This window comes from Amblyomma mixtum, chromosome 3, assembly GCF_055824585.1.
Source record: "Amblyomma mixtum isolate Tamu chromosome 3, ASM5582458v1, whole genome shotgun sequence".
In the NCBI taxonomy this organism is placed as follows: Eukaryota; Metazoa; Arthropoda; class Arachnida; order Ixodida; family Ixodidae; genus Amblyomma; species Amblyomma mixtum.
In genome coordinates this window covers 328,088,171-328,111,879 of record NC_143014.1, presented here as the reverse complement: position 1 = coordinate 328,111,879, position 23,709 = coordinate 328,088,171, and the positions used below count along the sequence as shown (strand labels likewise).

Here is a 23,709-nt window from a genome sequence, read left to right as displayed (position 1 = left end):
CAGTATGTGTTATCGCCTAATAAATGTGCTCCTTGAACCAATTAAAAGGAGTGCGAGCCTTCACTGGGCAGCAGACAACAAGCTTCCCGACTTTTTTACCTTTGAACAGCCATTGCTCAACGGAATGGACATAACGGATGAAGAACACCGCAAACAGTAGAAACAACTTCGCCACGAGCTTATTCACTTTCTCGTGTACGTAATACGCGGCGTATGGCTTTTTGCTTTTCTACTGGTATTAGAAAACAAAGACGACAGGTGGTAGTAGGTGCCCATTTAACTTTATGTGTGTAATAGTTTGAGTTAAAAGCCTGCTGCACATTTGGATTTAAACCTTCACCTTTTCGTACTTGTGCGAGAACTGCACTTGTGTATGCTACAATAATATTGTCACGTTGTAGTGACGGCAGTCCAGCGGTCAGGAAGACACCAACAAGACTTGAAAACGAAGCTCTTTCATTGGGCTGACTTGCGCCCGCAAAAGAACTGGATCAGTCGGCGGCGGCGTAAGCAACAAACGTGCTCGTCAGTTGTCGAACTACGAATGCCAGCCGATCGCGGCATCGCTCAATTTAAAGCCGGCAAGGAAACTTCGAGATAACAGGCCAAGATTATCTACTGTCATCTGGAAACACGTAGATGCAGCTCTACATGGCTGTGATTAATCGAGATTAGTCAGGTCGCTTCTCGCGTCACGAACAAAAATGATAACGCCCCTTTCCTGCGGTTTTGAGCGCGAACGAATGGACACTACAATGATACGTGGCGATATCAAACCTAGAGAATGGTACGATGTTAACGCATGAATAAAACTGCTTAAGAAGATTATTTTCTTCGTTTCAGTGAATGTCATGCTATTCAGGACAAAATACTGCCTTGAGGAAATGGAAGTATTTTGCGCTAGGCAAAACACTCACAGAGACGTTCCCCAATATGCATTGGGAAAAATCACGGAAGGGCGGAAAGGGGGCGTACAAAAGGACCAAAGGTGTGTTTAACACTACCGCAGCTTGAATAGCACTGAAAACATTTATGTGGACATTGCCATCATGTAATTAAAGATAAACATGTCTAAAATAATGCACATCTGAGTTCCTGTATGTTCAAATTCCAGGCGGCGTTTCTGTTGCGGCTTGTGCAGGCAAGGCGGCACAGGGCAAAACGAAGAGCAGCAAGCAGGGTGTCGAACCCGAAGTTTTTCTGGTTCGGTTCAGGACAAAAAAAATCATCCTTGTTATGCTGTTTACTTTTTCTGGAGCATCGATATATAAACTAAAAAATGCAAAAAATTGTTTATAGCGAGAAGTTCTCAATTTATCCACGTTATTGTCCGCGGCAAAAAGACGAATTGACGGCAAAAGCCGCAAAATGAAATAAACTCGAAATTAATGTAAATCGACTACGTGTACGCTATGTTCCGTCTGATGGGGTATGAGTTATAAGGTTAAGTTATAAGGTTTGAGTTGTAAGGTTAAGCAGTGTCGGAGACCCCGTCGCACTAGTAATTGGTCTCCCCTGAATCTCGAGTAAGTCGGGAATTTTCCCACGCAGTACACTTATGCGGGTGCCGACTTCACCAGCGCACGTGGCCTATTCACCAGCGCACGTGGCACGTTCCCGCGCACTATTCAGAAACAAAGCTGTCATGTATCGGCACCTGTATACAGACAGACACCTTTCCGTCGCCCCGCATCCGACTTGCCAGTCACCCCCCCTTTACTGCATGGTACGAGAATATGCGAGAACCCCTCCACCGCCAATCCTCCACCCAACGAGAGCCTCGTGGGAGCACTGGCTCTCCCTAACATCCAGAGCTTCCCAAACATATTTTATTTACCTCTTCGATATCGTCTTTGTGACTCGCGTTATGTATCTCGAGCCCCTGTAGCTCAGTATGTTCGTTTTCCAATGACTTACGGGAGACTGAAATACTTTAACAACAACGAACGAGGATTTATTTTGCAACTACACCACAGAAACTACACTGGCCGGAGAGCGTCAAAAACGAGAGGCTCGCTTCTCCGGGGTCGCTGAGTGTCTGTCTTTCGCCGTCACCGACAAAGCAATCGTCCCTTCTGCCCGTCGGCCCTGAAGCACAAGTCACTGCCACACACGCACTCCGCTTTCCGGCGGGGGAGTCGGGGGAGCTTCCCAAGTGACCTTGGAGCGAGCCGAGGCCCGTTCCCTCGGACGCAGTGGGTGGCTCCCCACCGTCGTGCCGTGAAGATGTCTTGGAAGCGCCTTACTGACGCAGAATCTTTGACACAGTATCTTAAAAAAAAAACAGCGAATCGTGGCTTCTCGCTAATACAATTAGACATTACGACTTTGGCTTATTATGACGACGTCGACATATTCCCTGTGCTGATAAAAAGAGTGTTATAAAAAAGCACGCTTGGATGGGTTGAGAACGTTTCGTTTCTGCTCGGACACAGGCGACTAAGCGGTCGTCTCTCTTTTCTGGACTTGGTCGTGAGAGAACTTTGTTCTGACACATTCAGCTTTATAACTCTTCGCTTTTCCTTAGGATACTTGTACAACCTCTCCACAACTTGGGAGATGGCAAAGGTGGTGATCGGTCATTACTTCCTCTACCCATATATCTGCAGCCTTACCTAGCCTTTCTTGATACCAGCATAATGAAGTGAAATCAACTGATGTACTTGAGCACACTTATAACGGCCGCAGATGTATCGAACACTCGCGTATTACGAATGGGTGCGGTACTCCGTCAAAATATCCATAAGGGCAATGGCACTTTGTCGCAAATGCGACGAACAACATTGGCCGCACTACTCTCGGTTATAGTGAATAAGAAGGCGCCGTAAACTACCCTCGAAGTTAAAGAGGTCGTGCTTCCAGTAAGCGCGGAGATCAAAGTGTGCCTGCAAACCTTCACGACACCGCCCCTGAAGAACATGACGACCAAAAATGCAATAAAAGGCAGCGCTGCCGTGCGCAGCGCTAACCGGAAAGTCCGGCGTCCGCTAACACTATAAACGGTAACGTAAACACGACAACAATATCCTATAACTCTCTATTGAAACACTAAATCACCGCCCGCCAAGCCCGCGTCGATGGCCTAGGAGGGCAATCACTGCCTGCGTGTTCACCGGCTGGGCAAATCCCAAGCTGAAGAAGCGCGGTGCGCGGGAGAAATGGGCATCATCGAAAGCGAAGCAACTAACCATGGTCGTGGATCAACTGACCACACCGATTGAGAATTTTGAAAGCCTTGCTGGCCATGCTCATGCTGGTCACGTGGTATGCATAGCCTGACCAGTCGGCTCCATCTTTTGCGCTGTTAACACCTGCAGACGACGTGATACAGCGGACAGTGCAAATTAAGCCCTCCGTGCCACGAACGCTGCGCTACTTTCGGCGCTGCATGAGTCCAGGAACTACAGAAGAAGCTCGAAAACACACATTTCTAGACGCATGTAGATTTGTGGCAACGCTTCGTTGATTCATAGCTGGCCAGATGTTTCGTCGGATAACTACGTTCCTGCGGACCACGAAACCGCAGCAGCGCGTGCTTTCACAAAGACGTTGAAAACCAAGTACGAGCACACCCGTGCTGCCAGGAATCTTATTTATGTGGCCGATCTGCCAACAGCTGTCGTAGACACTTCAACCACGGTTAGTTATACCCCGTTCCTGAATTTGATAGTTGGCAGCAAGGGTCTCGACGAGGATTAAATTACCGCCTTAGGCAGCCTTGAAAGAACCGCGGCAGGCTGTGCTTTGGACAAGTAGGCGCGCATAATGCAGTTTTATAAGAAATAAATGCCCCTCTTAGCGGCCTTAGTATATTTGGCTGTTATAAGGAGAGTCCACTTCCTACGAACATCGGATATAACGAACGAATCCGCGTGACCGTCAGGTTTGTTATAAATGGGCTCGACTGTAGTTTCAATCGGCCGCAAAAACCTTTTTCTGGCTTGATACATGGACCTTGCGCGTTAGGCCTTGTGTTCGCGCCAATGAGGCGTTTGTGCCGTGTTCAGTGAATTGCTACTTGGACGAGCAACGAGAAATCTTTGCGCAATAAATTTTTGTTGTTGTTGTTGTTGTCGTGCTGTGTTCCTTTGCGAAATACTTCAGCAGTTTCTTAAAAAGGGCATTTAGATCATGCACTTCACTATAACGTTTCTGTATGCAATGAAAGACTTCGGAGTTCCGTGGGAACTCTTCGTGTTCATAGGACCACTTAGCGTGTGGAAAACGCGGATGATGGATTAACACGCAGGACAGCCGCGTTAAACGAGGTCGCTGTTCAGAGAACAGTGCTCTTTAACGCAGGAGGAATATGCTGCTCAAGTTCAGTCTCCTGACTGGTTCCGGAATTTTGATGTGCGAGCGGAGTAAGGGACTCAAGGTGGCGTGAGGCCTTATGTCGAGACCGCTGAAATCGACGAGATCAACCAAGGCACGAGGAGGGTCAGAGAGGCTCCTAGTATTTCATGTAACAACGATAAAAAGAAGCCTCGGAGATGGCCGAGTAGCCTAAGGCATCTCTAAACGGAGCTTTTCTGTTGCGCGCCACGGGTACGAATCCATCTGGGAGTATGTCTACTCTTTTCGTTGTTCTTTTTACGGCAGTACCTGTGTGTGTGTGTGTGCGTGTGTGTGCGTGCGTGTGTGCGTGCGCATGCTGTGTGTGTATGCGTGTGCGCGTGTGTGTGTGTTCTTTCACTCCCACCTTCCTCCCTTCCGGTACGGCGCGGTTGAGGTGTACACCGAGAAGTGAGACAGTTACTGCGTCATTTCCTTTCTTCAAAAACCGCCACGACAACGCTGTTGAGTCGTTGCGCTAATGGTTCATACATATGTGGTAAATGACGCAAAGGGAAGGTATTCACAATCCGTCTTTAAAAGACTGTACACAACTAATTTTATTGCGTGTTTTCTTCTTTCAAATGACGCCCTAGATAATAGAATACATAGATCACCGTGTGGTATTCGCCTACAGCCGGTGAATTATTTGGTAAAGAATTTATTCTCCCATGCTGTTTCGGTTTCGGTTTCATCATCCGAACGATCACTGTGACGTTAGGTGAAGTTTAGGTCACGTGAGGCGCGGAAAAACTGATATAAACGCTGATGCTCACTACTGCACATAAACCAGCCTGCTTCAAGATCTAGATTGTAACAAACAACGTATTAGCAGTTATATTGGCGTTTTTTCGTGCCTCACGTAACCTAAATTCAGCTATACGTCACAGACTTCTTTCTGTTAATGAAATCGAAACAGTAAGGAAGAAATTCAAATATGAATTATTTATTGGTCGTAGGCAAATACCACGGGGTGCTCCATGTATGCCAATGTCGAAAGCAACGTTTGAAAAAAGAAAACACGGAAGCAAAAATTTAGTGTCTGTAGTCCTTTATTGAGTTAGAGCAGTGCTAATACATTATTAAAATCATGCGCAAACATGTAAAAGGGGAGGCGTAATAACTCTAGATTTCGCGTACACCTGACTAAAATGCTTTACAATTGGCGCTAGTACATTTCAGAAGCGTCAATTAGGCTTCTTCCCAGACACCAGACCTCATTCAATTTTGTTGTCGCATATACTGGGTGCCATTTTCGCACTTTCCAGCGCAGACAGCTTCGGATGGGTACACCTACACGCTCGACCATCTCATTTTGTCAGAAAAAAAAGGAAAAGTATGCGCAAAAAAGTTGGTCTGAACCGAGGCCCGAACCGGTTCGGAACGGTTCGTTTGAATCGTTCCGGTTCGGGTTCAGTTCCAAGATCGCGAAAAAATATGGGTTCGGTTCGGCTCCGGTTCCGGGTTAAAATTCGGGTTCGGTTCCGGTTTCGGGTTCAGGTTCGGTTCCGGTTCGACACCCTGGCAGCAAGGGAAGCTGCCAAGGAGGTTCCACACCAAGCTGCAGCTGCGCCTTTAATGCCGCAGCTAATGGATTATCAAGAGGCGTCAAAGGAACTCGGGGTATGCAGTCAGCACACTGCTCTGTACTTGTATTGAAGGGATACTTTAAACACACGGTGTTGAAATCTTAGGCTGCAGAAAAGAAACCATTTTTCTTTATGGCCGCAATTTGTATTGTGATTTAACACCGGAGACGGCCAGCATTCCCAGCGCAATACTGCGGCCCTAAAACGCATGGTTCAATGTGATTCATATAGACTTTAATACCATGTAATATTTAATGCTCTTATAATGGCTTATAATCGGTAAATAGCGAATGAAAAAACCGAGAACATGGTGTTGAAGACATGATCTGAATTTCTCTTGCGAATTTTGGCACAGTTATCCAATTTGGAGCAGGAGAGACTCTACAACCTCTCATTTTCCCCACAGGCAATCGACAGTGCGGTTGGTCCAACAGGACCTTTTAACAAGGAGAGAATGTCCTTCTGCACAAGTGAATCCCCCCGCACGGCTGCCCAGCTTTTTTCTGAACGAAGAAATTGTAAGTAGTTAAGTACTGTTCATCTGTGTTTAGGTCGAACATTTCACTATAAACCGAATTACTGCTTCTTATTTTCAGCTTCGCTTCGAGGTCGAACTGCGGTTTCAGCAGACGATTTATGAAATTGTGGACCGACTGTGCAAAATTAGAGAGCTCGTGACAAAGCTATACGGTCGCTACATGGACTTCGCCATCATTAATGAGGAGGTGAGAGGGAGACTTGCGAAATATTCACTGATTGCCTCCGTAAGATGCAAACACTGGCTAATGCTAGAAACATTCTTACACTTTGTCTTGCGGCTTTATTTCTGTTGCCTGTGCAGTTTTTCTCTGTGGGTAAAATGCGGGGACTGTTTATAATCCTGTGTTATGCATTTGTGTTGCACTTTGCGCATGATACGAATACTTAAAGAGAAACTACCAACCTGGAAAAAACATACACTCGCAAAAAGTTGTAAAAAGAAAGTAGAAAGGAAAACGATTGACGTTTCGACGCCCATATGGGTGCCTTGATCACAATGAAGGAAAGGATGGGAAGGTTAACTGTGTCTATTCAGTATGAATTTCCCTCTCCAGACGGGGTTCCGTCGAAACCTGTGCTTCATTGATCTTCGCGAAAGTAGTCAAGCTTCCCGTACTTAGGTTCATTATGATCAAGGCACTCGTATAAGCACCGAAATGTAAATCATTCTTCATTTCGTATTTAAAAGCGCAGCTCTTTGGCGCCCGTTTCTGCGTTTCGCGGCGTCCCGGTTGCCGTTGGCGTTGTCCGTTGTAACCAGAAGTGGACACCTTAGTCGTGCGTTAAGCTGCGGAACCAATGGAGCGGGAGCTTGGAAAGCAGAGCGCAAAATGGGTAAATTAGTTTTTGAGGAAAGGAAATGGACACTATCTGTCTCACACATCTCAGTGGACACCTGAACCAGAGGGAAGGCGCATAACTTCCCTCTTGGAACAGTGGACTCATCAATCGTGCTTTAAGCTACGTGGCGGTAGTGATAGATGTGCGCTGCATGCGCTGGCATTGACGACGTTGCGCCAGAAACGCGGCGCTGAAGCCATAGGCCTTCGGCGTTCGTTGTGTTCATTGGCGTTGGCGCTGACAATGTTTTACACTCCAATCATTTTAAGGAAAGGAAATGCGCATAACTGGCTCCCTGGTACAGTGGACGCCTGAATCGCGCTTGTAGGTACGTGGGGTGATGAGAGAGAGAGATGTGGGCTAGCCGTATGCGTTAGCGCTGACAACGGGGAGCCAACTCTCGCGATCAACCATTAACCCCCACCTGCCAAGGTGGCAGAGACTTTAATGTAGATATAAAGACAAACAAACGGGAATTCCTTACCACTCATGTGGAAGAACATCTCGTTCCTCTCGCTCGTAACGCCTCTCACGGCTGTGACAACCTCGCGAAATACTTGCATAGACCTCTTCTTTGAGAACCAGGCATTGGTACAGCAAGTCGAGAATATATTTATCTATTTCTCCGACCACAAAGCTTCCTTTATGGCAATCAAGAATTGTTAGCGGAGTGTTTCCTGAGGAAGGAATATGTGTGAAAAATAACAAGTTGTCTGTAGTTGTACATACATGTCTTGCTCGAATTATTTGCCTTAATCTATAGAAAAGCTGAAACAGCTGATGTGCTGCACTCAAATTTCGCGTTAGTAAGTTACGTAATCATAGGCAATTTTTTTCGACAACATTTGACGAGTGTACGTTTTTGTCAAGTCAGTATGAATTTCCCATGCCAGACGGAATACTGTCGAACCCTGTACTTATTTAAACATGAGTGCGCTTAAAAGTTATATGCGGGTTTATGGCGCTTAAGCAACTATGGTTGTCATGCTCCAAACGCAAAGTTAAACGTTCTGTTTTGTTAAGGTAGTAATCATTTTTATATCAAAATCGCACCTAGAAGGCTGGCTTCCTTAATACACAAAAACGTGAAAAACTAAGTGCTTATTCACCTAATAGCAACACTGGAGAAAATGTGGTGTAGCCATTTAAAATAAACAAAAATATTTTTCTTTTCCTTCGAGTTTTGTGCATGAGAATGAAATGCGGTTAACTGTCAGCTCTAAAGCACACCTTTCATATTTTGTTCTTTTTATTTTGTTGTTGAAAAATCTGTAGTGTGTTACCCCTCAGCATACACACCATTAAATTACGATTTTCATTCTTCTAAGATTGCCTTTCCTGAATGCAGTTGTTGTTTACTTCAGCTTTCCAAGCGTCCTGCTACTTAGCTCTTTTAGCTGTATACTAACTTTGAGAAATTCCTTTGTGGCGTTTTCACTTGTTTTATTTTTCTGCTTCTGGTTCGTGCAGCACAAAGATTGATCTCTCGCGTTTGCCCTCATCCCCGCGTGGTACGTGAAACTCATTCCCACAAAAAACAGCAAATGGTCGCGTGCGTTAAATTTCTTATTGTTTCAGATTATACTTAGAGACCAAGGTTAAAACTTCGCATCTGCTAATAATTTGTTAAATTTTAGGTTGCCACTTCAGACGAGAACGAACATGGACCAGGGATTCTATGGACTGAGTTTTCGAAGATCATCTACTGCAGAGAAAGCGAAGCTATTATCCTACGCAAAGAATACAAACTTGAAGAAGAACTTACGCTCTGCCTCACAATATATTATATCAAGCAGCTCACATATCCTAGCGCTTTTGCTCTGTTACGTTTCAAATTCCTCTGTGCATTGAGACCGCGGCGTTGAAATGGCCGTCCGCTGCCTGGGAAGGTTCATCACGGCCGTCCACTTGGGCTTCAGCAGCATGGTATCGTACGTCGGCGGCGACGGCGGTGGTCTGCGTGATTCACGGCGGATGCGGCAGAAGTTGTTTACAGCGAGCAACGGCGCCTGTGTACTCGCGGTTCTAAAGAGACTTTCTCCTCTTGCCTTGTGTGGAACTCTATGCGCGAGGGAAGCTTCGGCAGTCGATCACTGCGGATGCGGCAGAGGTTGTTTACAGCGAGCAACGACACCTGTATGCTCGCGGTTCTGAAAAGAGTTCTCTTCTTGCCTTGTGCGGCACCCTATGCGCGAGTGAAACTTCGGCATTCCGTCCACACGGAGAGCTGTGCAGTTCAGATGTGTGACCTTCGCCACCACTTGGGTCTCCTTCCGTGCTAAGCTCAGTAGAAATCGTAAACGCACTACTGTTCATTTTCGCGCGTGTCGGGTTCCCCGCGGAAATACAGTCAGATCAGGAAATTGTTTTTATCAGCGCGCGAACTACAACTTTCCTGGAGAAATGTGGGATTAAATTAATCCACAGTTCAGTGTACCACCCGCAGTTTAATACAGTGGAGAAGATGCATTCGGTTATGAAACGCGTACTGAAGGCACTGTGCTTTGATCGCAAAGCCAACTGGGATGCCTGCTTGGCGGCCACAATGTTTGCGCTCAGAACCGTGATTGATGAGACCACTGGATTCACACCTGCCGAACTAGCATACGGCCGCTCCCAGCGGTAACCACTCCGCATTCATCGGGAATCGTGGGAAGACCGAGGAGAGGACCCCACAGTTGTCGAGTATGTGCTCGCGCTGCTTGAAAAACTGCACAAAGCGCAGGAGCAGGTCGGACGCGAGACGAGTAAAGCACAAGTAAAGGTCAAGCAGTACTATGACCGGACGGCGAGATTACGCCGCTTTGAAGCAGGAGACAAGGTAGTGCTGCTGAGACGTTCGAAGAAAAATAAACTAAAAGTTATCTGGGAAGGCCCAACAAAAGTCGTTCAGAGACCGTCCGACACAAGCTATATAGTAACCATATCCGGAACGCGAAAGGCACAGCAAATATACCACACCAACCTGCTCAAACCGTACCGGGAAAGAGAAAAGATAGTAAATATGTGGCTGAATGTTCTTGAAGAAACACCGTTAGATTTCCCGGAGCTAGGCGCACCCAAAAACGGTGAGAGCACTGACCTAGCGATCAAGGCAATGGCTTCTGAGCTCAATGTTGATCAAAACGCCAATTTAACAGAATTCTTGCGCGAATTCGAAGACATTTTCTCGGACAAGCCAGGCAGAACTACCTTCATAGTTCATGATGTCGAGCTTACTTCCTCTCAGCCCGTACGTTCGAAAGCTTATCGGGTATCGTCCCGCCAAAGAGAACTTATGGAGGCGAAAACTAAAAAAATGCTTGACCTCGATGTCATTGAGGCTTGCGAGAGCGACTACACCTACCGGCGAATTTTGGTGGAAGTCCCTGGCAAGAAACCACGTCCTTGTATTGATTACAGGACGCTAAACCTCCTAACCAGGGACCAGACCTACCCCATACCCAACATCGAGGAGAGAATTGAGAAAGTTAGCAGTGCTAAGTATATCTCTATGTTCGACCTCGTTCGGGGCTACTGGGAAGTGCCACTGACCGAACGGGCAAGTAGATATGCGGCCTTCATCTCGCCCGTAGGGACATTTCGTCCTAAAGTATTAAGCTTTGGCTTAAAGAACGCATCCTACTGCTTTTCATCCCTCATGGATAAGTTGTTGAGGGGACTGCATGATTTTGCCTTGCCGTATCTGGACGACGTGGCGGTATTTTCCGATTCGAGGTCCGAGCATACAACGCACCTGCCGTCTCACTGATGCTCTCAGAAAAACCGAAACGCCGACGCTCCTCTGGGAAGAAAAAAAGGAAAAGGCTTTCTTGGCCTTGAAAAATGCACTAATGAGTCAACCCGATTACTCAATGCCATTTGTGGTACAGTGCGACGCCAGTGACCACAGCATGGGCGTGGTATTTTACCAAACAGCCGAGGCGGCGGAAGAGCATCTGCTGCTCTATGCTAACCGTAAGCTGACATTAAGAGAAGAAGCATACAGAGCTTCGGAGAAAGAATGCGCCTGTCTTGTGTGGGCAGTGCAGAAACTTGCATGCTACATTGCCGGCTCGAGGTTCATCATTGAAACGGATCATTGTCCTCTCACGTGGTTGCAGACTATGTCGCCCAAAAACGGCCAACTGCTCCGCTGGAGCCTCGCACTATAGACCTCCTCCATGTTTGCAAACAAGCGAGGTGGCGCTGCAGTCGCGAACGGGCTCGCGGTAGGCAAGAGGCCAGGGAGTGGCGTCGAGTTGAGGTGGTGCAGCGCCGGTTTTCAAGGCTTGTATGCGCGTTTTGAGTTTCTGAGAATCATAGCAGGGGTTGATGCTTTCAAATTAGTATTCCTCGAAGTACACGGGCTCGCGTTGGCCATGTACGGCGTATTTCGACACGGTGTGTATTGTATTATGGCTAGAAAGCGCTGCAGTTGGTTTCTACCCCAGGCATTCAATAAAATGATAAGTTTTTGACACTGAACTAGCAAGAATGATTTTACCTCGGGACAGTGCTGAGGGAAGCACTGGCGTTTTTTCGGCAGAGCCGACGGGCGCTCACCGTCTGTTGACACACGTGTCGCGCAGTGCGAAAAGTGGGAACAGCGTCGATCGTGTCCCGATCTCATCTGTCTCGCGTAGCCGCTCTTTTTAGCCGTCAGATAAGGCACCACCAGGCTGACTTCTCCCCTTCTTAAACTGGTCGATTTGGTAAAAAGTTTTTATTCCTGAAATTATATTTCTTCCAGCCCTGGGTCTTCTGTTTGGTTACTAAAATTATAGTAAAATATTGAGTAGAAATTCATAAAATTACGGTTTTTAGATCTGTGGTCGTCAAAAATTGTGAGGTAATGGCGTTTCTGATGGTCCTGGCACGTCGCGAATCCTGCGGGTTTCCGACGACGGAGCACCACAATGGTAGTATCACTACGCAGAAGAGGGATCAGAGGTTTCGTTGATTTCAGTGCGGCATTTCTTTGACCAAAACGAAAGCGAAGAGGCCATAAACGAGGGAAAAAAACTTAATGGTTTGTTTTGTGATGTACCACATTTTCTGATTGGCATCACTCACCCCTTCGTAAATTTGTAACGAATGGAAATAGAATGATTCTATTTGTTGCGAACGATTCCAGAGACATTGAGGAGTGCAATAAATCTCTCGACTTTTTTTTTGCTACAGGAGCAGTAGTATGGTAGTCATTTTTGATAAGAAAGGTACTGCGAATCTAAAAAAAAGAAGTAATACCGCCATCATAGAGAATAGGGCGTTGGCAACGTGCTGGCATAAAAAATTTCCGCATTTTCTACTTAATTATTCAAGACCCGTGGTTACTTGACGAGGGTGTTAATTATAATTATCCAAGAACTTTACCACGTATAGCTGAAAATAAAACGCATTGCTGAAATTAGCAGAGCAATTTCATATTTGCACCAAATTTGGTTACATATCTCAAGCATCAATAAAGAAAACACTTTTCATTGCCTCATCCGCTGTCAATCTCGCTACGTGCCTGTGTTGGTAGCCCGCCTGCGGTTGCTTCTTTCCAAACAGCCTTCGCGATCATGTACTACTTCATGAAGAAGCTTAAGACACATGCGGGATGCAATGAAAGTACGCTGTTCGAAGCACGCCAACGCGACCGCGCAAGATTGTCACAACTTACCAGTCTTTTCTACTACAATCAAATAATTATGTCGTTCATGTTAAGAAATATTATGAAGTACATATTAAATGCCCTAAAATGCGTCATTACACGTTCGTATAACTTCTGCACACGTTATAACATGCTGCGCTATCAATAAAATAACGCACTCCTCGGTGAGGGTGACCCTGCCGGCGCCCGTGCACACCAGCTCAGGGTGATAAATACGTTCGCAGCTACATACATGCTTTTTCTTTTCCTTGCGCAATTTTAAGCGTACCATGCGGTTGTTCAGGTGAATGAGCGCGGCAATTTCCGTGCAATGAAGTACGTTGACTGGCAGCGCCGGTCTACACTCAGACTTAGCGATTTTACTACCGCGGCTCATTTCCTAATGCGGCATTTATTTCCGAGAAACCTATTAAAGCTAATCTAATTTTCCGTTTTATGATGCTACGCGGATCCAACAGCGACGCAGCTGGTCAGTACATGCTGCTTCTGCAGTGCGCAGCCACGATATGCAGCCGCCGGTAGCTGCAGCAGCTGCGGTAGGCACGGCCAGGCGGAACCTGTTTTGCCTACCACGCGAAAGTCGCTACTCACATCAGCGCCACCGCATCTCCGTGACGTCGCGGGGTGAAGGAGGTCTATAGGAATACTCTTTTGAAGTTCGTTACAAAAAGGGTAAACTCAACGCCAATGCCGATCGCTTAAGTCGCTGCTTTTAGTGCAAATGATGGCCTCGGGGATTCTGGAAGTGAGTACATTTTTTTCCTGACTGAGGTTTACTATCTCCCTTTTTATCTGACTTCTTGAGCTTTGTGTGTATGTTTGGAGATTGTTCAGCTTGCTCCAATTGTTGCCGTAATTGTGCAAGGATTAAAGCCGTTCTGGTTGAAAAAGGAGCCTGGTGAATCTCAGGGAACGTCCTAGCGCTTGCCTGCTTTGGAGTTGTTGTTTTTGCGAGGTTGAAACTGATGCTGTCTGCCTATAAATTAGACTGGCCTGCAGAGAGCAAGAAGCCGTCCTTTTGAGAAGAAACGAGGAGCTCAGGAGACAACATGAAGAAACAGAGTACCAGCAACAGTGAAGCCCATGGGGAAGGAAATCCGCCCCAACTATCCCTATGAACAATGGTTGCTGACCTTTGTCCATCCGGATCTCTGGCGCCGCCGGAGAAGCTGTTACGTTTCAAATTCCTCTGTGCATTGAGACCGCGGCGTTGAAATGGCCGTCCACTGCCTAGGAAGGTCCATCACGGCCGTCTACATGGTGTCGCGACGCCGGACGTTGGGCCCGAGTCGAGGGTAGCGAAGACCAGCGAGGCGTCGAGGAACCTCGGAGGCGAGGAGCTCTCGTAGGCGAATTAGAATTTATTTACATCTTTACAGATGGAGATTTCAGAGAATTCTGCCTCTTACGAGGCGAAAACACCGGGTTTTAAGCCTTGTAATGTCCCTAGGTCCCTAGGCAGGGAATTTGTTGTCCTTGGGCACGCACCAATCGAAGAGCACGAATTGCCATTCTTTTCACACGGCACCATAAAGGCCCGCCCTCGAATTCCTGCACGTAAGCCACAGCACGTGAGCACACACACCACCAGCCTTCCGCAGGCAACCGCTGTTTCTCACGCTGCGAACTTGGAAGATCGTGTTCTCGGCGTGTCCGCTCGTCCTCCTGTAGGCTTGCTTCTCGGCGATGTGTACGTTTCTCCAAACGGCGGGTTTCGGTAAACCGACCCCGGCGCGAAGCCAGCGTTGCTTGTGTTATGCCCACGCCGTCGCACCTGGGCGAGGTCGCCGTTCTCGGGTAGCCTTGTGTATCTTCTGCCTCATCCGGACAATCGAAACGATGCGAACTTGAGCTCCGTGTACGGCCATGCTCTACGGCAACCCTCGTCGACGAGTGCTTGTTCCCAGGCCGTGGTTGCTATCCGCCTTTATGCGCTCCACGGTATACTTGTCATCAATGAGACGCACCGGCGCCTTCGCAGACAGTTGAGACATTACAATGGGCCACAGCAGCATGGCATCGTGCGTCGGCGGCGACGGCGGTGCTCTGCGTGATTCACGGCGGATGCGGCAGAGGTTGTTTACAGCGAGCAACGGCGCCTGTGTGCTCGCGGTTCTGAATAGACTTCTCTTGCCATGTGCGAAACCGAATGCGCGAGTGGAGCGTCAGCATTCCGTCCACACGGAGCTGTGCAGTTCAGGTGTCTGACCTTCGCCGCCACTTGGGTCTCCTTCCGTGCTCGTCATCACTGCTGCAAGAACGGCCTGGACAGCATTTTGCCGGAAATGGCGAGGCTGTGTCGGAGACGTCCGGGTGGGCGGTTCCCGAAGACTGTACACGTGACCTAAACGACAATGATTGGACGCTTTAATCGAGCTAAATTCCCTAACCAGGGACATAGGGACAAGGGACCCCTTTAAAAGGAGCCGCAGTGCTCATTTTTGTCGACCGAAATCTCCTTGATCACCATGTAAACAAATATCTGCTAAGTTTCTCTCTTCCTCGACCCGTCTCTGCATCGGCGTCAACCCCGATGCCCGAGTGCCTGCAGCCCGACTACTGACTCAGTTTTTCGCTACCCGTTGAGTCCGCTACCGGAGCAGACACAGCGCAACAGGTCAAACTTTAGGGCTCGTGCAAAGCGCTCTGAACAATGTTGAAGAGTTTCCGCGGTGCTGTATAAGCAGCAAGCTTATAAGCATTGTAAACCAAATAAAAAAATCTATTTGAGCTACCTTTCCAAAGAGGTATGCGAAATCCACCTGCACCATTTCAGCAGTGAATAAAAAACCTGTGTCTCTTGAAAAATACAGAAGCACAATGGCTCACGTTCCTCAATGCAACTGCACAAGTTTGTCCACTCCGCAGAAATAACTGTGGAACCAGTTTCCTCACACAACTACGCGTAGTACAGCACATGAAATATAAGCGCATAAAGAGCTAACGAGAAAAGCGAAACGTACATTAAGATGCTTTTGAAGCACTCCAAACAGCTTAGAAACCTCCGGAATAAAGTTTACTTACTTCCTTTACACAACGAACATCTCGTCTGTAAACACAAACAAGCTTTGAAAATGCCTCTTTTCAAGCAATGCGCGACTGATATGCTAAAGCAACTGAAATAAAAAATGAGAATGACACTTAAGCTTCGCATTAATAGTAGATGCGATGGCGTGCGTTCGTTTGCTTCATCTTTTTTTTATCTACGACGGACTACAGCGAAATGACTCAGCCCATTTAATACGACCGACTAAGCCGCAATTACTAATCACTATCATTTTCTACTTATAACGGACATCGACACGAAAACTTGTCACTTTCAGTATTGTAGATAGGACGGACTAGGACTCGAAGATTCAGCATGTTTTGTTTTTATAATTTCATATTTCTATTCGTATACTATTGATTATTTGTTTTTAACTATTTACATTCAAAAAGACGATAAGTAATCGAAGTAATCGATAAGTAAATTTATCGATAAGTAATGAACCAATTATGGCTTCAGTATAACCGCCAATCACCCATCATACTTGCCATCCAGGTGTCCATTTTTCCTGCCACATTTCGAACACTCCCAACAACAGCCGAGCCGAAAATGGGGCATGGTGATGGCTCTTCGACTGAACAAGTTGAGTACGCTTAGCTCAAAACGCGCACGTTATAAGCTGTAAAGTATACTGGACACTACAACTAGCTCAGCGCTTACCAGGCGTGAGGCATGATACCAATGTGGTGCGAATAACTTACTCTTTTGTAGCCTTCCGCCCGGGCTGATAGGTAGTGGTAGAGTGTTCGTCTCTCACACGGTGTCCCCGGGTTCGATTCCTGACTGGTCTGCATTTGTTCTGTTGTTGCTGTTATCCTGTTCTGTTCTGTTGGTTCTCGAGTTGTGCGATTCTAGAGAGGTTGTAACGTGCGGCCATGGTGCAGCGAGAGGGTAATATGAAAGCCCTTCTTTTTCCGAACTGCCGTACAGACCGCTTAATTTACGGCTCACATAATAGCGAGCCGCTACTTCCATGGGCCGCTTATATGACTGGCCAGTGATTCCGAGGCTCATACAGGACGCGTCGCTTGCTGTGCCAGCCTCTTGAACAGTTCGTCGCTTACTTTCTGAGCCGCATATAGTGTGAGCGGTATATCACTGCAGCCACTTGCTCGGCAGGCCGCCAAATGTTTGAGCCGCAGTTATGACGGGCCATTGACATGGTAAGTCGTCTAGACTGGCCGCTCATAAGCGGCGAAATTTTACACTCAATTTCCGGCCTATTTTCAGGCCACATCTAGAGCGTGCTGCGACCTTAGTTGGCCGGCTAAAAAGGGCCGGGTACAAACGGCGAAAATTAGATTTCGAGTTCCAGTATAGAAGTAGCGGTTTATGCGGGACTTGATGCAGTTAGAGCTGCGTCCTTTGCTCCTAAAGGCCTCACTATTATGAAGAAGCCGGCCGTAGATCTGTCTTCTGTCAGCCGTGCCAAATGGGTTGAAACGCTGAAGAAAGCCTCCTTAGAACTTAGTATAATGCTTATAGTGGCACGCGACTAAGTCACTCCTAAACACAGAGAACCAGCTTCTTTCTAAGTCTAGGATGTCGGATCAAGAAATCTCGTTGCTAAACACATCCCGTCAAAGGAAAGAAGGTGAAATCGGTGCTGTAAAAGCAAAAAAAAAATCCTTCGTGATGACGTGCCCGTGCCTGAGTCGTCGCAAGCTCTGACAAGAGAAGAAACAACCTTAAGGATATCTAATAACCCAGCAGATTCCCACAACATAATCAATTTTTCCAGTTACAGCTTATCCAGTGAAGAGATTAATGCTTTGTCACGATGGTTGAATTTCTGTCCCAGCACCGATGGTTTTATGAATTTCAGCTTTTGAAAGACAGAGAATTTCGCCAGAAATCTGCGACTACGTGAATACCTTTACGATCGACCCGCCCCCAAACACCGCGACTAGCCACTCGGATTCAAACAAACGGTGGAAACCTCCCAGCCAGTGCGATAGATGCCTTGATGTTTACATAAAGGCATTGCAAAACAACATTCTGGATGCCTACAACCGGCAACATCGATTTAAACACAATATTTCAGCTGAGGATAGCAATGTCATTCAAAAATTTGCGAACAATAGCGACACAGTCATCAAGCCCGCCGGCAAAGGTGGTGCGATCGTCATTATGAACATGAACGACTACGTCGCGGAGGATCACAGGCAAATGGCTGATTCTATGTTCTATAAGAAACTGGAAATTGATCTGACTGAACAGATCTATTCCATAATTAAAGAAGCTATTGAGAAACTGTGCAAAGAAAAAAGGATCACTCATAACGACAAGCACTTCATTCTTCCACTAAGCCTGATTTCAGGAAGGTTCCATCTGTTGCCGAAGATACACAAGCCTGACGTCCCTGGACGGCCAATTGTTTCCGGCATAGGAACTGTAACTGAAAACCTTTCTCGTTTTGTTGATTCCCTGATCAGCCATATACCCTCTAATTTTTCGGCTTATATAAAAGACAAGAACCAATTTTTACTCGACATTATTGACCTTGTGGGGATACACATGAATCCCCTGCCCCATTGTAACGGCCGCGCGTAATTATCACGCGATGCTATGCGCGCGCCGTTCGGGAGGTTTTGCGAGGGAGGGCACTCTCGCCACCTCCGCTTCCTTTCGCTCCCCGCCGCGACGCCGCAGCGGGGACTTTCCCTCTTTCCCCTTTCATAACGGAGAGACCTCCTCTCCACAGCCCGGGAAGAAGGCGCGTTTCTCCCGAGGCTCGCTTGTCTTCTGGCGGGAGCCGTGCACACGCATGGATCAAAGTTCTGCCACGGAGACCGCTGCCCTTATCGCCTGGCCACCGTGTGTGATTTGACCGCCGCGGGCCGTGAGCGAGGAGCCACGCGAGGTGAGCGGAACCTTCTTCCCCCACATTTTTGCGTGCGTTCTGCCCTTTGTGTTTTTAACCCCCGTACGCGAGCGGAACACTCTCCCTCGTTACGGCGGTTGTATTGTTGCTGCTGCACTGTATTGCTCGGGAGCAATAAACGCTCCTCCGAGTAGCATACTCGTGTTTGTCCCCTCTGGCCCGAACAAGCCGTGGTTGCGACTCCCCGCACCGCGGGTTGGGGGTCACAGCTCTGACTGCTAGGGCTGGCACGCTGGTGCTAGAGAGCGACAACTGCTTCTAGCCCTTTGAGCGTTACTACAAGAAAAACCCCCATAACCTTCATATCCCTTGCGACTCTCTTCTCGTTACCTTAGACGTATATTCGTTGTACACAAATATACCCCCTGAAGACGGTATTCAATCCGTAAAACAAGTCTATGAGACTTTATGCATTAACAATCGTGTAGAAGGCGGAACCCTTGCTGCTTTGCTACCATTAATCCTTGATCTTAACAATTTTAAACTTCAAATCAGCGGTATGTGGATGGATATAAAAATCGGTCCTAATTATGCAAATATATTCATGGGTGTATTAGAAAACAGCGTCTTGTCTGGTCGCTCACTCAAGCCTTTTTATTATAAACGCTACATAGACGACATGCTCCTAATATGAGAATATGGCAGGCCTGAACTACTTTCTTTAATCCCTGCTTTTAATGACGTACATAATTCGATATCATTTACGCACGCTTACTCAACTGATGGTATTAACTTTCTGGACGTGACAGCGCTCCTACGTGATGGCAAACGAGTTACGACACTCTACAAGAAACCCACTGGCAGACATCGGTACCTTCACTTCCATAGTAGCCACTGCAAGATTACTTATTCCCTACGGCCAAGAACTCCACTACAAACGGATCTGCTCTGACCAATCTTATTTTAACCGGAATTACATGACCTTGAAAAAGGCATTAACACAACAAAAAGTACCCCACTTCGATAATCGACGACGCGTTTGCACGTGCGGACCAGCATGACCGGAGAGCGCTCTTGGACATATCCCATCGCCCTGACTTAGTCCAGCAAAAGAACATGATACTGACTCATTCAGCTTCTATTCCTAACGTCACCTTTATTCTTCGCAAGCATCATAACATCATAGGACAAAACCAACGCCTTAAACTGATATTCGAAGACCCACCCGGAGTAGTTTATAGACGATCAAATAATCTACGAGACTTACCCCTGTCAAGCGGGCAAGTTAAGTGCACTTACGGAGAGCGCACTTCGGGACCCCGAGTGACACTTTAAGCTACGCAGTGCTAAACGGGAAAAGAGAGCGTACTTTCAGTAAAAAAATGGCGAGAGGCTAAGGGTGCGTTTTTTTAAAGATGTTTTAAGAATAAAAAAACTTCTAATAATTGATTGCTTTACGTCGTGTCGTGGATAAAAACAAACCTAACCGATTTTTTATCGACAAAAGCGAAAATATGTTTCTTATTATAAGAACATTGCAAGTCAAGGCCGGCCAAGACGACTTCATAGCCTCTCCAGACCAACATGGCGTCGTGCGACGAGGCAGCGTGTGGTACCGCTAGAAGAGAATATGAGCAAATTCCATGCAGTTATCTACACGCAAGAGCCCGGAGCCGACGTCAGGAAGAACAACTAGATGATGGACTTGAAGATGCCGAGTCAACTTTCAGATACTTGGAGGACCAGATCATGGCGAACAATTTCACCATCGCGACCGTCCTGGCAGAGTACTATCCTTCCGCTCATCGAAAGCGGATGGGCTTTGTACGGAATGACACTTTATTTGAGAACACATTACCGAACCTGAGCGAATTTCATTTCAGACAAGCGCTGCGTGTGTCGCCTCCCACTTTTCGCTATATAGTGGAATCGTGCCGCCCGGTTCTTGAGAGGCAAACCACGACAATGATGAAGCCCATCTCTGTGGAAAAACGTGTCGCCGTGGGACTGTACCACTTGTGTTCAAGCGCAGAGGACAGAACTGTTGCGCACCTCTTTGGAGTAGGTCACTCCAGTGTGAACGTCCTACATCAAGAATTTTGTGCCGCAGTGGTGAACCCTCTTGAAGAGGAATGGCTGCAAATGCTGCATCCATAGAAAATGAGTGCCCACATGCGTGAATTCTACGCTATCACAGGCTTCCCCCAAGCCATCGGCGCCTTGGATGGCTGCCACTTTCCCGTATCGCCACCGAAGCAGCATGCCACGGACTGTTATAATTACAAAGGCTGGTAGGTTCCTTTGCTTCCGGCAGACTCATTTTTTCACTTAGCGCAATTTTACGTTGTTATCACGCCATAATGAATGATGATTTTCTTTGTGGTGAAGGATTTATGCAGGATTGTACATATACTTATCAGAAATTGTATGTGTGCTCAAGTTGCCTACTACCTAGTAGCGTGCTTAATAGAGTCCGAACTTACGGTTAAAACCCACAAAATAGGTTTTCCGTTTCGGTCCATAATTTCGGAGAGGGGAACGTGGCAGCTGGTTGTTTCCAGCTACTTACAGAAGGCGCTTGCTTCCCTTGCTTTTGAAGACCCTTTCCGAACGCGAAACTCTGAGGTCGTTCTGGAGTACCTTCAGAACAATAATCCTGGTGACTGCCATGTGTTCAGTGTTGACGTCGAGGATCTATATTATTCGATTCCTCATGAGTGTTTGCTGCGCTTTGTAAGAGAATGTATAAGTGAGGAAAATGATGAAGTGCGCTTCCGCAATGTTTGCGGTGTATCTGTTGATGCTTTTCTTGAAGTGCTGTGTATGTACCTCCGGTCTACCATTGTTGAATAGAATGAAGGTGTGTTTATACAGCGTTCCGGGATATGCATTGGATCTCGCGTGGCTCCGCTGCTAAGTGACTTGTTCCTTAGCAGAATTGACAAAGCAATTGCAGGAGAGTTACCGGACGGCGTACTGAAAGTACACAGATACGTGGACGATTACCTCGTTTTTGTAAAAAACGAAGAATGCACGCCGGATGTCGTGAACACATTTGTCAGAAATGGTCATGGACTTGCTTTCACCATGGAGAACGTTAAACAAGGTAGGATTCCGTTCTTGGATGTGGAGCTGAGACTTGAGCCCGGACACGTTTGCTGGTTGTATTCGCCTCGCTCTGTAAAGCCCTTACTCAGTTTTCAGTCCGGGCATTCCAAGCTGGTAAAGGAAGGCATCGCCTTGTCTTGTGTTCGCGCCGCTCTGACCAAGTCGTGTGTCCATCTTATTGAGGAAGGAGTGCAAGGCCAAATTTCCAGGCTTAAGCACGCTGGTTTTCCTGAGGCAAATATTGGAAGGTTATGCGAAAGGTTGGTGGCCAAAATTAAATCGGACCATAAGCGTGTTCCTCAGGCGAATGAAGTCTCAAAGCGCCGGAAGATAGCTGTCATCCCATACGTCCACGCATTTTCACACCGTCTGAAGAAAGTGGGGCGAAAATTTCAAATTGATGTGGTATTTTCGTCTCTCAGAAAATTAAGCAACATTTGCCGAGCTGTGCAGCGGAAGCGAGAGGCCCTACTAGGAAGGAGGATCGGTGGTGGTTGTACCACAGCACACCTAGAGAGGAGGGTTGAGTGCATCGAGGGTGTTGTTTATAAGATTCTCCTTTCTTGCGGTGGGTGGTATGTTCGCCAGACTGGGAGATGTCTAAACGAACGCCTGAGGGAGCACCATAATTCTTTGGACAAGGCAGCCGGTTCGAATTTGGCGCTTCACTGCAGGGAACCTGAGCACACGTGCGCCCCATTGCTTCATCAGACATCCGTCATCTTCAAACATAAGGATCAGATAGTAAGGGAAATAGTAGAGGCATATCACATTGACAAAGGGGGTACAGCATGCATTAGTAAGCCCTCATTATCACTGGCTAACCGCGAAATCACCTTTTTGGAGCATGCATTTGTAGATATGTAGATTTAATATTTTCAGTGATGATGCAGTGTTTTTTTGTTCTGTTTAGTGTTTGGCGGGAATGCTATATATGTACACATGTGCGTAATAAATCGTCAGTTGAAAGTCAGCGCTCGTGTTGTCGTGTTTGTTCCGTCCTCGTGTTTTTTCCGCGCTGTTTTACCATGGATAGTAATAACCAACTTGCCCACCTTTCTGTACTCCGAACTTCTGTTTATGATGGAATATTAAGAGCAGTGGCAGAAGACGTCCCCGTAATTACTCCCAAGTTTTCCGTTACTCGAGATTTGTGCATAAAAGTATCTGGTGTGTGTGGATGTTGCAAAAGTGCACTCCTGATGTGCTTGATTTTTAATGACTGATGTCTCATTATTGCATATTTAACTGCACTGCTTCTGATGGATATCCTCTTCCTATAATTTATAACAACCCATGCTTCATATTGTATATGTGCGTTCGTATGTGCCAGTTTAATAAGTTCCGTCCGTTTAATGCTTTGAAAATAAATTTCACTACCAGCAGCCTTCCCAATAGTATTCTTTTTTTAAACCTGTTCGCCTCATAATACCAGAATTTCCTTTTGGGATTCTCTGCATGGTGTCATTGCTGCATTGTTCCCTAGTTCATCATTCCCAGTCAAATCCAGTATGCCTTGATCTGTGTGTGCATTTCTTTGTGCAGTAAGTTATAGTCAGCACACTTGTACACTATGCTGAAACAGTGTGCATCAGTACAGAAAAAGTTAAATCCTAGCTCGGCTACTGTATAATCAATGCATTGCAATTCCCACGGCAATTTGTATGCATATGCGCCCGACTACTGAGTGCCTGCTTAAAAATTGCAAGGCCGCCGTGGTGGCTCAGTGGTTATGGCGCTCGGCTGCTGGCCCAAAAGAAGCGGGTTCGATCCAGGCCACGGCGGTTGA

At 46.9% G+C, this 23,709-nt stretch overlaps 1 protein-coding gene and 1 pseudogene across 2 annotated transcripts in view; one reads left to right on the top strand and one right to left on the bottom strand.

Moving 5' to 3' along the window:
• LOC149355890 (uncharacterized) overlaps positions 1-15,137 on the bottom strand; it is a 123,603-nt gene extending 108,466 nt beyond the window's left edge. The window contains exon 1 of one of the 2 annotated variants that reach the window (XM_089584034.1): positions 14,076-15,137. The gene's annotated coding sequence lies outside the window, so the exon portion shown is untranslated. The remainder of the gene's footprint in view (positions 1-14,075) is intronic. The other variant, XM_089584035.1, reaches the window with a different exon arrangement.
• Positions 5-15,672, top strand: LOC149355889 (uncharacterized; annotated as a pseudogene).
• The last annotated feature ends 8,037 nt before the right edge of the window (positions 15,673-23,709 follow it).